The 20,454-nt window shown below is 39.7% G+C and overlaps 1 protein-coding gene and 1 long non-coding RNA gene across 4 annotated transcripts in view; one reads left to right on the forward strand and one right to left on the reverse strand.

Annotated features, from left to right (window-relative positions):
• Positions 1 to 20,454, forward strand: part of MFHAS1 (multifunctional ROCO family signaling regulator 1) — a 73,175-nt gene that overhangs the window by 14,648 nt on the left and 38,073 nt on the right. The window lies entirely within an intron of this gene.
• The window catches only part of LOC135318906 (uncharacterized), a 92,392-nt gene that overhangs the window by 4,975 nt on the left and 66,963 nt on the right, over positions 1 to 20,454 (reverse strand). The window contains exons 5-8 of one of the 2 annotated variants that reach the window (XR_010377340.1): positions 17,276 to 17,572; positions 10,756 to 10,881; positions 9,682 to 9,716; positions 9,561 to 9,605 (exon numbers count right to left, since the gene is read on the reverse strand). The exons of the other annotated variant lie outside the window; for it this stretch is intronic. This is a non-coding gene — a long non-coding RNA (uncharacterized LOC135318906). The remainder of the gene's footprint in view (positions 1 to 9,560; positions 9,606 to 9,681; positions 9,717 to 10,755; positions 10,882 to 17,275; positions 17,573 to 20,454) is intronic. 2 annotated transcript variants of the gene reach the window in all.

The following is a 20,454-nucleotide window of genomic DNA, read 5'->3' on the forward strand; positions in this document are numbered from 1 at the left end:
GTAACAATTAATGGAAAACAATATATCACTGATAGATTTTTAAATTCCTAACAATTATTAACTTTTAAATTAGTGAACATGAATGTTTCCCTGTATGAATGTTGCCTAATTTTATTGCTGCTTTGTGAGTCATCTGATCATGCCTTTTGGGATCATCATTTTGGTATTTTTTTTTTTTAATCACGGTTATTTCTTATAATCACAAAGTTCAGTTTATATCAACACTTTATATATAAAAGATGATAACCTTTTGTCTGTCAAACTGTCGGGGAGGGGAACATTTCCCCCTACTCTTCTTGGTTCTTTTGGCAGGTCTAATAATTAAATGGACACAAGGAAGATTATAGGAGAAAAAGAAAAACAAATTTAATTTCTTATGTAGGGAGGTCTCATAGATATAGGACCCAAGAGGTGACCAAAGCAGGCTGTTTATATACCTTTTAGACAAAATAAATTTGTGAAGAGCTGACAAGACAAAGTTAGGCTTGGGAACTAATTAATAAACTAAGCAGAGTTTGGTTACGCGGCCTTCTCCACCATGAATTCCCTATCTCTGGCAGTAAGAATGTCTCTTTACCTCCTGGTACAGGGAGGGCACCTTTCACATGGGAGATTTATTTCCTTCTTTCAGGAGGACAGAAGAGGGTCAGAGTGCCTTTCTTGTACCAGCTATTTCTTAAGTAACTTTAATTCAAAATATGTGTCAAAATGGCATATTACTGGGGTGGGCTGCCTTAAACTCCTTCATTCTTAAGGTGTTTATTTATACTTAGCATGTGCCTTTTTGATATTTAAAAAACTTACGTTTTAAAACTTTAAATTTCATATGATACAATGTATTGATAGCTTCCTTTGTGATTAAATGAAATACCATCATTATTTTTCTAAATAAAGAGGTGTAACAGAAGGAATCACACTGTGAATCATAATTCTCTACCTGTATAACCTCTGCTGATAATAAAGCAGTAATATCTGTACATGGATGGTATATTCAAAAGCAAAACTCTCTCAACCCCTCCCCAGGGAGGTCTCTTTCTCCTCTCTGAACTCTTCCTTGTGATTGCTTTCAAGGAAAATAAAACCTGAAGGAGATCCTTCTGTATTCATTGTTCTGCACCTTGCTTTTGGTCACTTAAAATATATTTTGGAGATGTTTCCACATGAGCAGTTACAAACCTATTGTGTGTGTGTATGTATACGTACACATACAGCATAATATGCTACCATTGGATGTACTGTTTAGTTAGTCCTATATTGACAGACCTTTGATTCTTTCCAGATAATTTTATAGATTTTATGCTGTTTTCCACCTTCCAGAATTTGGAGAAATAGTCAATTTTATTTCCTTCAGGGTTGGTGACCCCTCTTTGTGTTCAGGACACTGTTGAGATGCAGTTAGAAAAAGAAAAATCTGTGTCAGAATGGTGGGACTTAAAAAGGGGGCTGAGAATTATAAAAGCTTAATTCTGTGATGTAAAATAAGGGTAATCTTTTTAATTGGCTTCTGTGATGCCTATTGGAATACCATTGTTTCCACCATAATTAAGCATTTCCCAGCTTAATTCACCCATTATAATGTGATGTAATGTTTAGACATAGCAATAATTACAAATCTTGCATGTCTACAAATACACCACTGATCAAAGTAAGACAGTGGCAGCAAGAATAGTGCTGTGTCCACGTGAGACATTAATGAAAAATAATTGGTAATGAATTGATTCAGAACGTTGCTTCTGCCTTTCCACCCCAACTATCATCTAAAGGATAGTCTGCCTATACCAGTAGGGCAGTTTTTATTTCTGTGTTATAACTAGCCCCAGAATTCCATACCGTTGTATTTTCTAGACCTCAGCTTGGTGTGTTATGCACAGATATGCCCTGGATATTTTATCCTGGTACCCATAGGGGTTCAAAATTTAAGAGATTATCTGAACTGTTTGCTTCTCAGTGTGTGTCATGAATAAAGAATGGTTCTAACCCAGCCCACTAAAATGTGTTTGACCTGGAAGAACAGTAAACAAGTAAATCCTGGTAGAGTTACTTGTGTGTTTAAAAGATATTTAATTGTATATTGTGTTGAACGTGAATAAAATCACCAGTCAGGCTCTTGGAGAAAATAGATTGTTCACAGGACTCACTGAAATGCTCTTTCATTTAAAAAGATCTTTAAAATCCTCCATCTTATACTAAGTGTCCAAGTCAGTGCAGATAGCTTGGAGGGCAAGAGGGTACTGTGTTTTCTGAACATGTTATTAAAACGTGTATATTTGCTGAGATATTCCTGACTCACCTTAGCTGCACATCAACATGGCATAGCTGAGGTGCCTTGAATTCAGGGAGCTTATTGCTTATGAATCGCATGGGGAAGAGTTAAAAATAGAGATGAGAATTTTCCAGAGAACACTGATGCCCAAAGCAGCTTTCTGGTCTGCTGAGAGCTGAGCTGTTTTGTGTCCAGGTTAGAGAAACAAAAAATGGGATTCAAAGCCCCTGTAGGAGGATGCATCTGTCCTCTTTGCCAACACCACTCACCCCCAGATGGCTAGTGAGCGGCACAGCCCTGGTTGTGCCCTGCTCTAGTTTGGGGCAGGTGTTCTTTTGAATTTATTTCTTTTATTAAGCCTCTGCGACCGTGTATGCCTTTTCCCCTCTCCAAGAAAAACATGTGCTCACCCTCTGGTTACTGTGTGATGTAATGTGCATTCTCCCTGGCTGGTACCTTGTTTCCACCTTTTTTTTTCCTTGGTATAGGGAGAAGGAAAATTCACTAGTTTTGTGTTTGGTCATTTCAGGAATTTGCCTTTGGGGCTGTTGGGCCAGGCTTTCCTGTAGCCACACAGCTTATCGGTTCTCTGATAGACTCAGCCAGTTCTTGAAAACTGTTGATGCATCTTAGCCTTGCCTGTGGGACAGGGCACAGCTTTAAAAGCTTACCCAAATAGCAGGGACGATCGCATCTTGTTGATTACTAGTGCTGTTAAAATTCTCTGGCTGAGCCAAAAAAGCAGGTGACTATTTCCAAGAACCAAAAGCTGCTGCATACCCGGCCCCAGGTGTTCCATGAAGGTTGGACTCCTTGTGTCATCCCTTTTTACAGTTCATAAATCTTCTGATTTATCGTGCCATTTGGGATTCGAGACACGTTTATTAGTGGGGGGATTTCCATTGAAATCAGAGCCTGCTGTAAAGCAGGAGGACGAATCAGGAATTAGAATGGTGTTCATTGTTCTTTGTTAGAAAAGAATCCTGGTTCTTCAGTTGTAGACAAATATTTGCTTTTGAAGAATCTGGGTTGTGTCGGTGGCTTTGTTCACATCCGTGCACTGACACGCTCTCTTGCCTTCTAAGGATGCAGGTGCATGCATTATGCAGACACTTGGATAATGCTTGGAGTCTGGGTGTGTGCTTTTTAAAGGGTGAATACCTTTCTGCTTCCTCCTTCTCTTCTAACTTAGCTCATTTCTATAATGGGACAGATCTTTACCACAAGGAGTCTACATAGTTTCCTAAGAAAGGTGACCCAGGACAAGGGTCCCTTTAGCTATAGCTGGAGATGGCTGTTGCCATGTGGATTTCTTATATTATGTGAAACCAGCATCAGAAAAAGAGGCCTTGCATCTTTTATCTTTCAAAGCCAGTGGATTAGGGAGAAAAGAAGCCTGGACCTCTGGGAAGCCTGCCTGAACCTTGGATTCTTTATCTGTGAATGAGGAGAATAATTCTAATGCTTCTTAAGTATTTGCTCCTGCTCTCACAACCTCCTGAAATGCTGTGAGGATTAAGTGAATTAATGCATGCCAAGGGTCCAGAGTAGTTTTTACCATATAGTAAATGCTCTGGAAATGTTACCTCATGATTCCTGTTTACAGGGGTTTACAGGGGAGGAACATTGAGGCACAGGAGGGCTAAGTAACTTGGCCCGGGGCACGTGGTACATGAAGGGCCCAGGCCATCCTCCACAATGTCTGCCCCCACCCTGTACTGCCTCTCAGGAAAACCACAGCTTTTCACCTGCCAAAAATGGCTGGTTGGTTGAATGGAAAAGGGAATAACGTGTATGGAAGGCATGTGTGTTTAACTCTGGTGCTGAACTATGAGCACTAACTGGTAATTTGCAGTGACAGTTGGGCAGGTGATGGGGAGTCCGGGGTGAACAGGCCCTGATCCCAGGAAGCTACAGTTGAGGGGAGTGGCACAAGCAGTAAACGTACAATTACAGGGTAATAAATGCCAAGGTAAGAAGCTCTCCAGAGGCCAGGAGAGGCCCGAGGAGGGGAGCTCTCTGGAGCTGCGTTGGTGGGGTTGGATGGATAGGAGCAGGTCTCTAGCTGAGTGGAGGTGATCCTTGGGGACATTCTGCAGACCAGCAGGTCCACTGAAGTGTGATGGAGTAGGGATGAGGGAGGAGGGTTGTGCAGATTATGGGGAGCCAGCCTTTACTTATCAGGGCACAAGCCATGTAAATCTTTTTTATCCTGCCTACCTGATTAGCAAAAATTCTAAGCAGAATTCTTACCAGCTTGATAAAGAGTTAAAATATTTTTGTTTTCATAGTTTTGTTTCCTAGGGTGAGAATTAAATACTGAAGGGTCAAAGGGGGAGTTGCCCGGTTTGTTTTGTAAGATTACACAGGGCAGCAGCATGGAGGTGGACTTGAACAAAGCGGGAATAGAGTCTGGGGATCAATCTCAGGTCACTCAGACGTTACGTGATGCAGGTCCCCAGGCAGGTTCCGGGGGTTGAGGGGGTCGTGGGAAGGAGACAGTCGGAATGTTAATGAGGAAGGTGGAGTCGCAGGCCTCTCCGGCTACCTAGCTGGGAGATCTTGGGCAACCTAAGTAGCCTCTCGGCTTTGCTTTCCTGTCTGTGAGGTGGAAAGCATATCTCTTTGATTGGGATGTAGGGGGTGGGATGGATTTTAACCACAGTGGGAAGAAAACTGGGGCGTTTATTTTTAAAACAGAAAGCAGCAGTGATTTGGTAAGAGCAATTTCAACAGACCTGAAATATGTTGCCTGCTGGCTTAATTGGTTTGTTAGGGCTGTTTAGTCACCCTCCTATGATGGATACCAAGTGAATTCTAGCAGATTTATAGTCTTAGGTTTGTATGTAGTATCATTTGCAGAAGAATAAAGTTTCTCATTTGTTCCTCAATTTGGAAGGGTCGTATAGAAATAAGCGACTTTATAAATATCTAGCAACCTTTCACTGCTTTAAAATATTGAAAGGATAAATGATGCTGATGGTGGCTGGCTCTGTATCATGAATTATGGATGCGGCGTGCCCTGGAGTTCTTTATGGCTGTGCATAACGAATCATCTTTTGTTCTAGCTTATTTTCGGTGGTGGTGCTTGTAAAAGAAGAGGTCAAAGCAGATGCATTAAAGAGATCTGTTTGATGCAGGATGATGGTTTCTTGCCGTCCTATTCTGTTAGTTGCTTTTGTTTGTGCTTTGTTTATTCATTATCAAATTGGTCCGCAGTAGGGTAGGATTTGGGGACAGTGGCAGGAGGACCTCCCGTGGAGTTAACAGCTGTGGGTCAGGCTACTGACAAAGCATGGAGCCTGTATATCCCTTGTGGATTCCCTGTGCCTCTAAAGCAGTCCTCTTCCTGCCCCTTCTTCCTCTTAGCTGCACCCTCTTTAAACTCTTCAAGGCAGTGGGGCCCAATGAAGATCTTTATGCTTTGAGTAAAAGCAGTTGGGCCTTAACTACTTTTTAACCTAATAATAAAATAAAATAAATTGAAATGAATTATTAACAAGCTCATGATCTTTTCTCCCACTAATATTCTCTAGACTCTCAATGCAATTAGAGAGGATTAAAAAACAAGAAGTGCACCAGAAAATTAGTTTGTTCTCCCTGCCCCAATCCCCTGGCAAAGATTCCTTTAGGATCTGAGTAAGGTATCAAAGGTACTGTTTAAAAATTCATACATGAAGTAATGATGACTGTAAGTGGAAACCAATGGTGACATTGCATATTTTAGTCACTCATAACTTTTTCTATAGTGAAAGCACTACCTACCTTATGAGGGCAGAGCCTCCCAGACACAGATGACAGGCCTGGTTCATCTAGAATCAATTAGTCTATCTATGTATTTCATTGTGGTTAGGTGAGCTGTCTCATCTGCCCTAAGATGATCATTTGTGGGGTGATTAGGTGCACATCTCAAAACTGGAAGTGGCTCCAGACTTTGGCTCCAAGGCCCCGGCCACCTGGGGAAGCACATATCTGCTAAGGGCTGGTCCCCATGCATTCGTCAGAGCTCCAGTTTACAGTCAGTTGCAGATTGTTGGGGCTATCCTGATCTGAGAGGTTAATTACAGTTTTTAGCTCATACTAAATTTTTAAAAATCTTTGCAGGAAATATTTAACTCCATTTGCCTATAGTATTAACTAACTAAAAGTCTTAATACAGTGCTCAAGCAGTGAGAAGCAGAATAATGCCTAGAGTTAACACACAGGTAGATGTTTGTCAGGATTCACATTCGCTTAATCCTGTATTCACTCAGCAGGAGCACTGTGGGACATCCAGCAGGAATCACCCTCAGAGCCTGTCCTCAAGGACCCTGGTCTAGAAAGGGACATGAGGCTTGAGCACCACTGTGATACATTTAAAGTGAGTCTAGACCCAGTGCCATGAGAATTCAGAGGATAAGGAGACTACTTCCAACTGAGTGGGCTGTGGAAAAACTAGAATTCCACTTGCAAGTGATAGGAAAGGCATTTATGAGTAAAGGAGGTTACAAACGGTCTTTTTTCTTCTAGAGAGATCAGTCAAATCCCTGGGCTTTTAACCTGTTAGCTAAAAAAGTGTAGTAATTCATAATTTTTGAATTACCACTAGCCCATTCTCATGTAACAATACTTTGCATTGCTTTTCAAATCCTGGGATGGAAATAATAACAAAAGAGTAGAAACATTGATTATTTAGATTTTTTTTTCTCTATGTGATACATATAAGGGACATATGTACCTCCATTTATTTTTATGCTATTTTAAGGATCGTTTATTTCTTTGCTATCTTAGGAGCAGTTAAAGGCATACATTTTTAATTTATGCTATACACATGTAACAGAGTTTATATGGTGAAGAAATTTATTGGGCCTACCTACACTATTAATCACTGCAATTTTAATAAAACTGTAGCCTTTGCATTCTCTGCTGGCATGGACTTGAGCTCAGTCCATCTGCTTTATTGTCTTTTTTCCTTCAAGTGAGTCCTGTTTTGTTTCCCCTTCTCTATTTTACTAATGCATCTTAGTAATATAGGAAATACTGTGACTATATTATGCATAGCTATATGCTGAAAGTAGATCATACTAAGTCATTTCTCTCTTTTTGCTCAGTGTCACATTCTAAATTTAATGTTAGTTATTTACAAATGATGGGATTTTACTTTTTAAATTGTCTTGTATCAGATATATTTCTCCTCATTCTCTAAAGAAATCTCTAATGCAAGTAAATTGTACTTTCTTGATTCATGAGTTCATATCATGATTTTATTTTGGGATTCCTCAAGGTAATTGCTTATTCAGGTAGTTCACGAGACCAGAGAGATCCAAGTGGCATTATGAAGATTTTCTATCACGTTCATGGAGTTCTGTCTTCTGCAGAAAATAAATGAAGCAATCTCTGTGACAATATATGGGAGATTGGAGAAAGAGAAGAGAATCAATCAGTGGTCATTTAGGTTCCCTGTTCCTTTTTTCCAGCTCTAAGAGTGGTATTTACTAGGTAACCACAAAGCCCTCTTCTGAGTCCCCATTTAAATGCCTACGTTTTCTCTTCTGAAAAAGCGATGATCAGTTAGGAGAGTGCTTGGGGCAGGCAAAGTGCCTGTAAAGTGGGTAAAGAGCTTCCCCAGTTTCCCTGAGTTTCTTTTTCTATCTTCCTGCTTCGAGAAAGAGCATAATAAAACCACTTCAACAAGGAGTAAAACTTTCCCAAAATTGCCCAGCCACATCCTGGGAGACCCAGCCTTTGAGCATCTTCCTCATCACTTCCGTTTGAGGTGGCATGGTTGGTGCTTCCTGTGTGGAGTGTGAGGAGGTGGGCAGGAGAGGATGTCATCTCTGCAGGTGAGGATGGTCCTTGTCCTCATTGTCCTGTCTTCCCCAGTAAACTAACAGGACACCAGCTGGTCCATAATAACCAGGCTTCTGGCCTTTTTGGACTGTGAAAATTTAGTTTTTCTAAGATACTGGATGTTAATTTTGGGAACAAAAAGTAGTTGTACTAAGTGGCCGTATGGTTTAATGGTGGTAACTTGATTTTTGTAATATGTAATTACCAGGAATTTCAGAGAAGTTGCAGGCAGCTCACCTGGAGCAACGTAAGTTTTGACAGTTGAGTGATAGGAAATTATACTCAACAGCCACTTTTTAATATGCAGAGAAGTTCTCCAGAGAATAATTGATATCATGTGTTATTGGCTGCTTTTTAGCATGACTCCCCTCTCTCAGGGCTTTCCTACGCTGTGACCCTGGTTGGGTTACAGGCCATCTGCGTTAGGGTAATCCCTACCCTCAGCAGCTCCTACACCTCTGTCTCCTTGCCCATTTTTAATTGTAGTATCCAGTTTCCAAGTATTGCCCTTTGAGTTTAGTTTCTTGAAGGAGAGCCAGGTTTTATAAGGCAATAGTTTCTAAGCTTCTCATTTTGTGAAACATTGTTTGAAACTTAAAAAAAAAAACCAAAAATCTAGGTGGACTCCTAATTGATTTGTTTGGAGACTAGGTTTTGTTCTGTTTTGTTTTGTTTTTTAAGTAACTAATTCATACATAAAGCCAAAAGAATTCTCAAGTAATCTTTTGGATGAGAAAAATTTTAGCATGTGTTATATAATTTTATGGTATCTCATCTCAGTTCTTGTTTTTCTTTCCTCCTTCCCTCCAATCGATAGAACAGAATATATATATATATATATTTTTTAATTAATACATATTTAATTAATTTTTGACAAAGGTACAAAAGCAGTTCAGTAAGGGAAGGGTAATAGTTCCAACAAACAGTGCTGAAACAATTAGATATCTGTATTTATATAAATGAACCTTGACCCATACCTCACACCATACACACAAATTAACTTGAAATGAATAATAGATCTAAATATAAGAGCTAAAAGTGTAAGATTTTACAAAGAAAGCATAGGAGAAACTCTTTGTAACCTTTGGATAGATGAAGATTTTTTTTTTTAGTACAGAAACTATACAAGAAAAAATTTGAAATATAAGACTTAATGAAAATTAAAAACTTTTGGTCTTCAAAAGACTTGTTAAGAAAATGAAGGGATAATGCATAGTTCAGGAGAAAATATTTGCAAAAAGTAAGTCTGATTTAAAAAAAAACAACAAGAAAAGCAAAATTCTTACAACTCAATAATGATAAAACCCAGTTTGAAATTGGGCAAAAGATTTGAATAAACATGCCCCCAAATAGAATATCTGAATGGCAAATCAGCATATGAAAAGATAGCAACATCATTAGTCATTAGAGAAACGCAAATTAAAACCACACTCCCTAGAATAGCTAAGATTAAAAGAACTGACCATACCAAGTGTTGGTGAGGATTTATAACAGCTGGGGCTCTCCTGCATTGCTGTTGGGAATATAAATAGTATAGTAACCATTGGAACCAGTTTGGTAATTTCTTATAAAGTTAAATATCCATTTACCATACAACTCAGCAACTTCTTTTCTTGATATTCATCTAAGGGAAATGAAAATCTATGTTTAAAAAAAGATTCATACAAAAATGTTCATAACAGCTTTTTTCATAATGGCCAAATATTGGAAGCAACTTGTCTCGTGAACAGATAAACAAATCATGGAATATAATTTAGCAGTGAAAAGAAACGAACTACTGATAAAACAATATAGGTGAATATCAAAAGCATTATGTTAAGTGAAGGAAGTCAAACACAAAAGAGTATGTACTTTTGTATCTGAATCCCTTATAAGAAATTCTAGAAAGGCAAAACTGCTATAGTGATGGAAAGCAAATCAGGAGTTGGGGGAGGGTGGGAAGGGAATGGACTACAAGGAAACTTTTTTTGGGTGATGGAAATATTCCACATCATGATTGTGGTGGAGGGAACAAGACTGGATACATTTATGAAAAAGCATCAACTTCTACACTTAAAATTAGTAAATATTATTATATGTAAATTATACCTCATTAAAGCTAATTTAAAAGATAAGTTCTGATGAAAATAATTCCTTGGATATCTTGAAACAAGTTTTTTCACATTAACATGGTATGTGCCTTGTGATTCTATACTTTGTATATGAATATTTTAAAAGTGGAACATATTATGAAGATATAGCCAGATTTTCCACCTTAGTTTGTGTGATTGGTTATATTCTGTTAGGTTAAGCCACATGAAATTGTTGATGTTCAGTTATTTTTGACCTTCAAAAGTAGCGATTTCCTATGGTTCAACTAACAGAAGAAATTTTGTTTGCTTTCTAATTAACTGGAAAGACTTTTGGCAATGGTTACAGCTCAAGATTATGTGGCAAGGGTCAGATTTCAAGGGTTTTGTAAGCCAAAAAGCCTAAATTTTTGTTCTAAGTTATGCATGTTCTTTTCTTTCATTTGGCTTTTTCAGTTCAGTAAATGTTTCATGTATCTCTAGTGCTTTTGGGACATTCTACTTGGAATACAGTGGGTGGATATTAAGATGAGTTTGTTGACCTTGCCTGAAAGAATTTAGGTGATCAAATTAAAAGAAATGTATAGACTTTACCATACTCTCGATGTGAAATTCAACTCTTGGTCCTTGTTGTCTCCATTGTAGTCATTAACAGAAGGTATCTGGATTTTTTTTTTTTACTGAAGAAATAAGTACTTGTGGATGTGTATACATGTGAGCCTGAAGAAAAAATGGAAACAAGACCAGTAGTCTGCCAAGAGCAAGCGTCTCTTTACATTTTTCAGGGGAAGTCTGTATAGTTTGCCTTTACTGAGTGGATGACCTCACTGACTCTTCCTTTAGTTATTGGTTAACTGTATTGAGCCATTAGTCATAAGTGAAATGATCAGTGCTTAAGGAGAGTTGCTTCTAGGTATCTCTGTGGCCTTTTGTTTGGAGTGCAGAAGATGTGGGGAGAGTGGCTGTCACTTCATCCTAAGACTCAATTTTGTTGTTTGCTGAGATGGTGACAGGGGCCACACTCAGCATCAAATGAAGAACCGTTTAGAAGGAAACTTCTAAAAACATATTAAGAGAATTCAGTACACCTGTGTGTCCAGGCTGGTCAACTCAATGCCCTGTTTTCCTAGGTTTCTGAATGGAGACCCATCCAAACCAAATGGAAAACAGTGGGATGCATGCTTTACGTTTCCTAACTCTGGTGTGTTTCATCCTTCTCTTTTTCTAAATAAGTCCAGGCGACTGAGAGGGCAGGTGGCTATTTTTATGTGGAGTGAAGCTATCCTAGCAATCAGAGATGAGGTTGTTGGTCGCTGACACATAGCACATGGCTATTGTTTTTTGGACCTCTGCCCCAAAAGATCGCGTACCCAAGAAATGATGTTATGTAAGTAGGGTGGGTTTCCATGTTTTGTTCTGTGCTCTCTTTGTGGGATCTCACTTCTGTTTGTGTTCCCTCTGACAGTAGCCTTTGCTCTTGATCAAGGATTTGCAGTTGTGAGAAGGAGCTGGCCTACCCACATTAGGCAGTTCCCTAGTTTTCATGGTGGCATTGTGGGGCAATGGAAGACAGTACTGGCTTTGGAGACAGCCAGATGTGGTTTCAGATCCTAGATCTTCCACCTAAGGTATATAATCCTGGGCGAGTTACTTAATTTTGAGCTGCCACTTTCCTTATCTGAAAAATGGGATTAATACTGATGTCACTTAAAATTGTTGAAAAATAGGCACTAAGTTAAGTGCCGATATTCTTTTTTAAATGTTCTTCTTAAAATTATCATGTAGTAAAATTGACTTTTTTGGCATACAATTCTATGAATTTTAACTCGTGTATGTTCATATAATCACAGCAATCAGAGTACAGAAAAATTCTGTTACCTCCAGAAAACTCCCTACTGTTGACCCTTTATAATCTCACCCTTCCTCTATGACAAGGACTTGTTCTTTGAACAGGGCCTTGGGGTATAAATTATGCTTAATTTATATTTATATCACCCCAAACTTAGGGAAATCTTTAGCTTATGATAAAACAAATACATGCATATGTCAGGAATCACCTTTCTCAATGTGGCAGGAGAGTGTGTGTGTGGGACAGTATGTGGGGTATTTCTTCTCCCATTGCCCGTTTCTCAACATAATTCTGCACATTGGAAAAGCTAAACTCCAGAAAGTCTAATTTCAAAAGTACGTCCTTTGCTTTGAGATTCTTTCTAATGAAATCATACACTGACATGAAATTGAACGAAGTTGTGTTGTGTACCATATTTAACATTGGCTCTAACCAAGGTTGTAAAATAGGTACTTTGTCTATAAAAATCCCTCCATCTTTTGAGGCAATCAGAGTTCTCTGAAAAATGATATTGCCCTTAGGTTACTTGTAGTCTAATTTAAGAGACAAAACTAAGACACACCTTCCTGTCCCTTATGAGTTGAATTGCAGCCCCCGCCACCCCCCAAAAAAGGTATGTTGGAGTCTTAACTCCCAGTATCTCAGAATGTGACCTTATTTGGAGATAATCATCATAGAGCTAAAACTGAGACCATTAGGGTGGGCCCTAACTTACAAGGCTCGATGTCTTTAAAAAAAAAAAGGGCAAATGTGGACTCAGAGACACGCACACAGGGGAAAAAACCATGTGAAGAGAAGGCAGAGAGTGGGGTTCTGCATCTTCAAGCCAAGAAATGCTAAAGACTGCAGCGAACCACTGAAGCTTGGGGAAGGGGTACAGAACAGATGGCCCCTCACCACTCTCAGGAGAACCACCCTGCCAGCAGCTTGATCTTGAGCTTCCAGCCTTGGGAACTGTGACAAAATACATTTCTGTTGGTTAAGCCATCAGTTTGCAGTATTTTGGATGGCAGCCCTAGGTCATTAATACACAGTCCTGAATAAAAATGGTATTTTTAAGTGGCAGCTTCTTTGTGTATAGGGAGAAAGGACACTGGTGTTCGGTAAATTTAGAGTCTTGGTGCTAATGACCACTCAGTATATGACGTGGACGTTTCCTGGGGCTGACACTTCCAGGTGTGGAACCTGGTACTCTCTTGACTCTTAAAAGAGGTTTTTAACATTATTGTCGTGTTCACCTCTCTTCTGTCGTTCCCTCAACCTCATCTCGCTCCCTTTCTCTTCCCGATTCTTTTTCCTCTCTCATGAGTGCCTAATCTGCATCCCCTGGAAGCCTGCTTCCTCCTCCTCCTTTTGCTCTCCTCAGATGCCTTTTCACTCATGGCTGCACAGGGACGATGTGAATCAAATGGTATTGTACCTTCATCGAGCCCTCTCCCTTGACAGGAGGAAATCCATGATTGATAGGTGTTTAGGGGTGACTGCTTCTTAAGTGATTATGTTTTTGTTCAAGAAAACTCCCATCAGATACCAGCTTGAGCTCTAGACAAGACTCTGCTTTACATTTTTTAAAAATGTGATATTTGAAGATCCAAATTCATAGGGCATATTTACATAATCCACTTAAAAATTCCCAGATCCCACTGAGACCTCCAGACCTTTCCACCTTTATATTATCTTCCAACCCCACTCACACCCTCACTTCCTCACTCAGTTTAAATTCCATGATCTATTCCTGACTATTCATCTCAATTCCCTTAGTCCAGTTTCCTTGCTGCACAGGCATTTTGGCATTCAGGTATTTGAATGTAGCTGCAGAAAACAGCCACGCTGAATGGTTTCATCCTCTATTGCTCTTCAGTGCCTCTAAGCTGTGTGCACTGTCCCTTATCACAGCTGAAGGAAAAGGGACAGGTCATGAGTTCAGAGCTGCAGTTAATCTCTGGGCTAAGTTCTGAGGACCTCAGACTCACTGATCTCTAAACTCCCGGCCAGTGTGGACCCTGTGGTCTGTGCATTAGAGCCGTGGTTCCCAAAGTGTTTTGTGTAGATTATCAGTCCCAGGAGATCCTCTGAAAAAGGGCTTCTAGTCAAATTATTTTCAGAAAAGCTGTATTTTGTAGAGCTGTTTTTGAAAAGCACTGAGAATCTTAGCTTATTAGCATATGAGGAAGCCTCTGAAAAGTTCCACAGCTAACAAATGTGGTGAGCCTTGTTTAAGCAAGCATTTCTTCTCATACTTATGTGACCATAGAACTTGTGTGTCTATGTAACACTTGTTAACAACCCCCAGAGTTGGTGTCATATAGAATACACTTTGAGAAATGCTGATAGAGAAATCTTGCCCACATTTACCACCATCCCTTTTTTTATTCAGAAAACTGTATCAGTTATGGATATTTTCACTTTCCCTATACCTATTTGGATCTGATCCATGAGCATTTTTCTTATTACAATTTTAGTGAAGTGCAATTGACATACAGTAAACGGCACATATTTCAAGTGTACAGTCTGATGTGTTTTGAAGTATATGTATTCCCGTGAGATCATCACCACTATCAGGATAATGAACATATCCACCACCACAAAAGGCACAGGCATTTTTCATATAATTGTAATCATGGTGTCATGTAATCGTTTTAAGTAGCACTGACGTAGTCTGTAGCTTTAAGTCCCAGTTGAAAAAAAAATATCTCAATATTGAGCCCTTCTTAGCCTCCAAAACTGGATGGGCCATTTAACAGAATTTTCTTATATACCAAAGCATAATAAAAAGGTGTGAACATTTTGATATAATTATATTTAGATGACACAGGGACATCTGAGTCTATTTCCTTCACTATGAAAAGACTAACACTATTTCATAGAGATATTGTAAGGATTCAGTAAGATACTAAAAAGTTTAAAATGCAAAACTCTGCCTGGCACATTGTAGGCAATTAATGAACAATTTCCTTCCTTTCCTTCCTGGTTCTTTGACCACTCTCTACGCTTCCCAGTTCAGATACTAGACACATGGCTGTTGCTCTGGTTGGGTCAAGTGTTGTTAGGCTCAGAGGTTGGGAAATGACCCAGGTCAGTATACATCGCTCATTGTATTGAAGCATTTTGTTTGAGGCAGCTCAGGTATTCAGATCATCTTGGTTTTTCTTAATCTGTTTGAAAATATTTTTACCAAAATTTGATGTTGGTGGATTATTGACAGCAGTTTGTATGTGTCAACAAGTGGGGCATTTCAGCAGATGGAACTTGCCTGACGGTAGAGGAAAACTTGCTTTAGGTTTTAGGCACTTTTAAAGTTAGTTTGTAGCAGGGAGAGTATCGCTTAGTGGTAGAGTGGGTGCTTATCATGCAGAAGGTCCTGGGTTCAATCCCCAGTACCGCCTTTAAAAGAATAATAAAATAAAATTAGGTTGTAACTGTCAAGTTTTGTTAGGTTAACAGATAGTTAAAAGTCATATACATCTATTGAGTTTACAAAATGGAAGAATGATTAATTTTGAACTCAATTTTAATTAAAATTATTATTAGAATTAATTTCTCTATTTTAATTCATCTCACTTGGCAGTTATCTATACCCAGGTTTGTTTTTAATTTTATGTACATACTACTTTCATATTATATATACACAACTTATGTGTATATATGTTTTTAATCATACATTACTTTTACATATTATTAAATGTGGTTGAGGTGACTAGACCATTTGTGGCTGAATAAAGTAAAGAAGAAAGTATCTAAAACCAGAAAATTCTCATGTTTATTTTAAGGCAGAAAAAGTTGGCATATGTTGGCTTGAAAGATATCTCATTATGGAGTCAGAGATCTGAAAGGGGTATTAAATTAGAAGCAAGCCCATTCTGGGTTGGTTAACCAATGTAAGTAGGGTTCACTGTTTAATACTTAAACAGTGGGGCCACATCTGGAATTTATTTATTGATCTTTCATGAACTTTCTGTTTAAACTTCTATTGCTTTGAATTGATAGGGTTTTTTTTTCCACTTTGTTTAGTGGAATGAACTTGTTTTTGGCTTTTTTACGATTTTTTTTTTTTTAGAATTTGGCAGTGCTTTCCAAAATGTTTCCTTCTGTACTTCCTCCAAAACAAAATTATAAACAGGTTGGCTTCTTTTTTGATAAAGTATGAAATAGTGTTTTTACTTTTCTGACTTGCAAAAGTGTCTGGTTTCAAGTAAGTTTTAATGTTAGGCCTTGAAAGATGAGAACTTGAGTTCTATTCATTTCTCTTTATCACCTAGGGAATCATATTGGCTGTTAGCAAAGTGTGTAAGCAGAGCCAGGTGCCTGCCAGGTTCCCTATGTGCAGTAATAAACCAATGAGTGCACGTGGTAGGGAATCTGGCCCATAGGCTTGAAACTTCATGGATGCCATCCATTAACTCATGAACATTATAAGGTCTGTGCTGAGGGCCAAGACGACACTCAGTGCCGGGAATGCAAAGATGAATAGGCTTGGAATAAAAGGCCAGTTTCATTTTTTAAAGTGTTAGTATTTTCAGTACTGAACTATGAGACCTTGTGAGTAAAATAATACAAAGCTAATTACCCAATTTTAAGTCCTTGAATTGTTGTCTTTGGTGTGATGTATGTGATATAGGTTTCCCACCGATGGATCCCAAAGCCTGACCTAATGCACTTGGGAATGATCATGCCCTCTTTCTGTCACCTAAGGCAATTCCAGCAGGAAATAGATACACACCACCTATTTCGTACCTTCCTGGCTTCCTTTTGCTCTCTCTGCTATGATCTCTAAATCAAGGGGAAATGGAGTGATTCTTCACGAAAAGGTGCGGGTGACTTCTAGGCCATAGCCGTTTCTGTGCCAGGCCACGCAGATCACGCCTGCCTGGGTGCCCTCTGAGAGCAGCGTTAGCTGGGCAGGTCTGTCTGGCACTGTCCTTGCCTGACCCCACCTGACCAGTCAACTTTGTGCGTTGCCCAGCTCCTTGGCCACTGCTGCCAAAGAGAGCTTGAGATATAAAAGGAGAGTTAGTTTTCCAAATATGGGCTCCAAACCTTCCTTTCAGAGCTGTGCTCATGAGCAGAATGTGGGGAATCCTTCATCTCAGCAGAAATGGGGAAGACTGTCCCCTACACTGTATTTGAAATAGACTCTCAGGCTGTGCTGGCTCTCCAAGCTCAGTGAGGAAGAGTATTTGGTGCTGTAAACAACTCAGTTTATTCTCTAATCTGTGTTTTCAAATCTGTTTTATGGATGGTATCCTCTAAGTCCCTCCAGATTACCTTGACAGTAACTTGCTTCAGGTGCAAATAATGGCAGAAAGCAGAATGAGTGTTCTTCACAATTGTTCAGGTTTGGGGTTTACACTTGAAGGTGGTGTGGCATTGGTAACATTCGGTTCCTTATCCAGATGACCCTTACTGAGCAGCCGCGTGCAGGCCACGGTGCGCTCTGCTTTTGTGTGGGTTGTTGTCAGGTTAGCAGCATAGCTCTGGGTTAAGGAGAGAAGTCCTTAACTCCTGGAGGTGTTGGAAACTTCAGCTTAGCTTGGGGTTTGCTTCTTACTGTGGATGTTACTCCTGAAGGAGGAATGGTGGGTGATGGTCAGTCAGGGACAAGCACTTACCAAGTTCATGAATCAGGGTTATAGAATCTGGAGAAGGTAGACTCTAGAATAAAAAATTCCGTAATGCTTACTTTCATTGTGAAGAGTAGGGATATTTGTGTCCTAAGTTAGGATGTAACAGCTCCTCTGCCTGTGTTTGCAAAAGTACTTGCACCTCTGATCCTCTCTGATAACCTATATTGTTCTGGTTCTCACCAGACTGAGCTCCGGGGCGTTGGATGTCGTGTCTTATCCATCTTTGTTCTTCTAGGCCCTAGTGCAGAACCATCAGGGTCACCAGATAAAATGCAGGGTGCTCAGTGAAATTTGAATTTCAGGTAAACAACAACCAAGTTTTATTCTAAGTATGTGTATATATAAGACATATGTTGTTAAATTTTAATTTTAGATAAGCAATAAACAATTTTTTAGTATAAATATGTCCCATACAGTGTGCAGATTTAATTGGCCTTCTTGTATTTTTATTTGCTAAATCAGGCAACCCTATATAATGTCTCTTATTTAGAAACTATTTTTTTGAACCCAAATAGGTATAATTCTAAAATGTGACCGCACTAAAGGAAATCAAGGTGTTCACTGGGCTTGTAGAATGGGAATTGTAAAAGGAGTAATGACCCCCTTTCACGAATAGCACTTGTGAAGATGGACCACTTCACCTACAACTGCGTAGCCTTGGTGATAGAAATATGTAGCCAGGACCTGAATTAATGGATTTGCTAGTGCTTCTGACCTTCTCTGAGCCAGGCACTCCTAACCTAAGTTTTTAATGTTAATAACAAGTGGCCATTTTGGGAGATTATGCACATTAACTAATAAAATTTTTGTGTGGGATTATGGAGTTGTGATTAAGAGACACCGGCCTCCTGCTCTGTTTCTGCTCTTTCTCTTCATCTCAGTACAGCTCTCCAGTGCTCCCCTTCCTTCCTGAGGAATGGGAAGGGGCAGGCAGGATAGGAGTTGGTTATCTGCTGAGCTAGAGGGAGATCACTTCACAGGATATGTGAGTGTGTATGTGTGGGTCGGTGTATATCCACAGTTTAACTACATAAGCAGGAGTGGATGGTAAATCCCCATTTTTATAGTAGGAGAAAGTGGAGCAGGTAGCGATGAAGTCAGGGGCTTGAGAGCAGACACTAGGCTGAGTCAGGCAGTTGCTGTTGCCAAGAGAAGAATTGGGACCTCCTTCCTCCTTTGAGTTAAATGGGTTTTTTTAAGGCCATCTTTCCATCCACAAAGTCATACTTTGAAATAGGTCTGGGTATAAATGTTTTTGTGGAAATGTAAAACAGTTCTGACCTAAAGCATTTGGAAGTAAGGACTCATGCCTTTCTCCCAGAATGTAAATTTGACTCAGGGCTAAAAACAGTTATAGCCTAATATAAGAACCATTTAACAGACTTTGTTCTGGTGTCACCCAAATTAGAGCTTCACATGGTGGAGAATGCCCTGTTGGCTCTACTCTATTAGGGAGAGCAAAAATAGAATGCTTTTTCTCTAGACTTGAGAACCAAATCAAGGTATGGTTATTAAAAGCATCAGTGGCAAATGGCCATGGAAGTTGGAATCTCAGCCCTAACGAAGGGCAGTGCTGTCCTGAGAGCACAGAATTTGCAAAGAAACAAAATACTCCCTCCCATTGGTTTTGAAGCCCTTGAGAGCAGCAGATGCTGGATAGAAAACTGTGTGTGGTATGTTTTAAGCAGTCATGTAGTAATGACGTGGTTAACATACCAGGCACTCCTGAAACCTCAGCTCTCTGGGTATGAGGAGGCTCACGTGGTCGCGGGACCGGGCACCCTTTGACTAGAAGCTAGCATCCCCCCCCCCCCCCGCCCCGTGTCTCTAAAACTGGGCTCTGTAGGTGTTCTTCAACATCCAGCCCTTAGCAGGGGTCTTAATTACCTGGAATTTACACTTAAGCTTCAACTTTGCCCAGAGAACATATTTTCTCTCCATCACTGAGGACTTACTGAGAATGGAGGACACGGTGATCACTCTCGAAGTCTCACAGGCCTGAGAACCCTTGTTTTATGGCAGGCATTGAAACTTCCTATTTTCCATTTACCTTAGTTTTAGCATTACTGCTAGTGTTTTGCTCAGATTAACTTCCTGCATTTGTTTTTGTTTTAAGTGCATTCTTTGGTTAAAGTGTTACAGAGTGAATGGAAAGAGAAAACTAAGGCAAGAGGAAGGCGTACACTATGAAAGCATAGGGTTTTGTTTCCAGTTGTGTTTTGCAGCAGTAGCTAAGTACTTTACACTTTCTAGTCTCTGACTGTTTCATGGCACATTAAAACTCCATTTTTGAAGACTGTGGTTAAACTTTAGACAGCAATTCCTCAAACAGAGTTAGCAGAGGCTCTCTGGGGGACTCCAGACCTCACGTCTTGGAGGGTTCTGCACCCATGCATTCATGGAGTGTTTGCTTGCTGACTGTCCATCGTGTTCCCTGAGACCCAGTGTCCCCACCTGCTAGTGTAGTCCTCATTTCAGTGACAGAAACTTGGGAAATATTAAGTACTGGGAAAATATGACATACCAATATTTGGGATCAGATGACAAAATCTAGTTCCTGTTAATCAGACACCCAAGTCGAAATCATAGCACAAATGAAAAGTGCAGATTCTTGTCAGCAGAATTGGGCATCATGAAAACAACCAAAGCGTAATGAAAAAGGGAAGCAAACCTTGTACTTTTAATTGCTGTACTTCATCTAGCTCTGGAATTTTCTTCTAAACCCTTGAGGAAAACTTACATATGTAACCCTGGATAAGACTTTTGGGTTATGAAGTACAGAGGTGCTCTGTAAGGAAAAGCTGATTGGTGATTGGTTCC

The sequence above is a fragment of the Camelus dromedarius genome, chromosome 22 (assembly GCF_036321535.1).
Source record: "Camelus dromedarius isolate mCamDro1 chromosome 22, mCamDro1.pat, whole genome shotgun sequence".
Taxonomy (NCBI): domain Eukaryota; kingdom Metazoa; phylum Chordata; class Mammalia; order Artiodactyla; family Camelidae; genus Camelus; species Camelus dromedarius.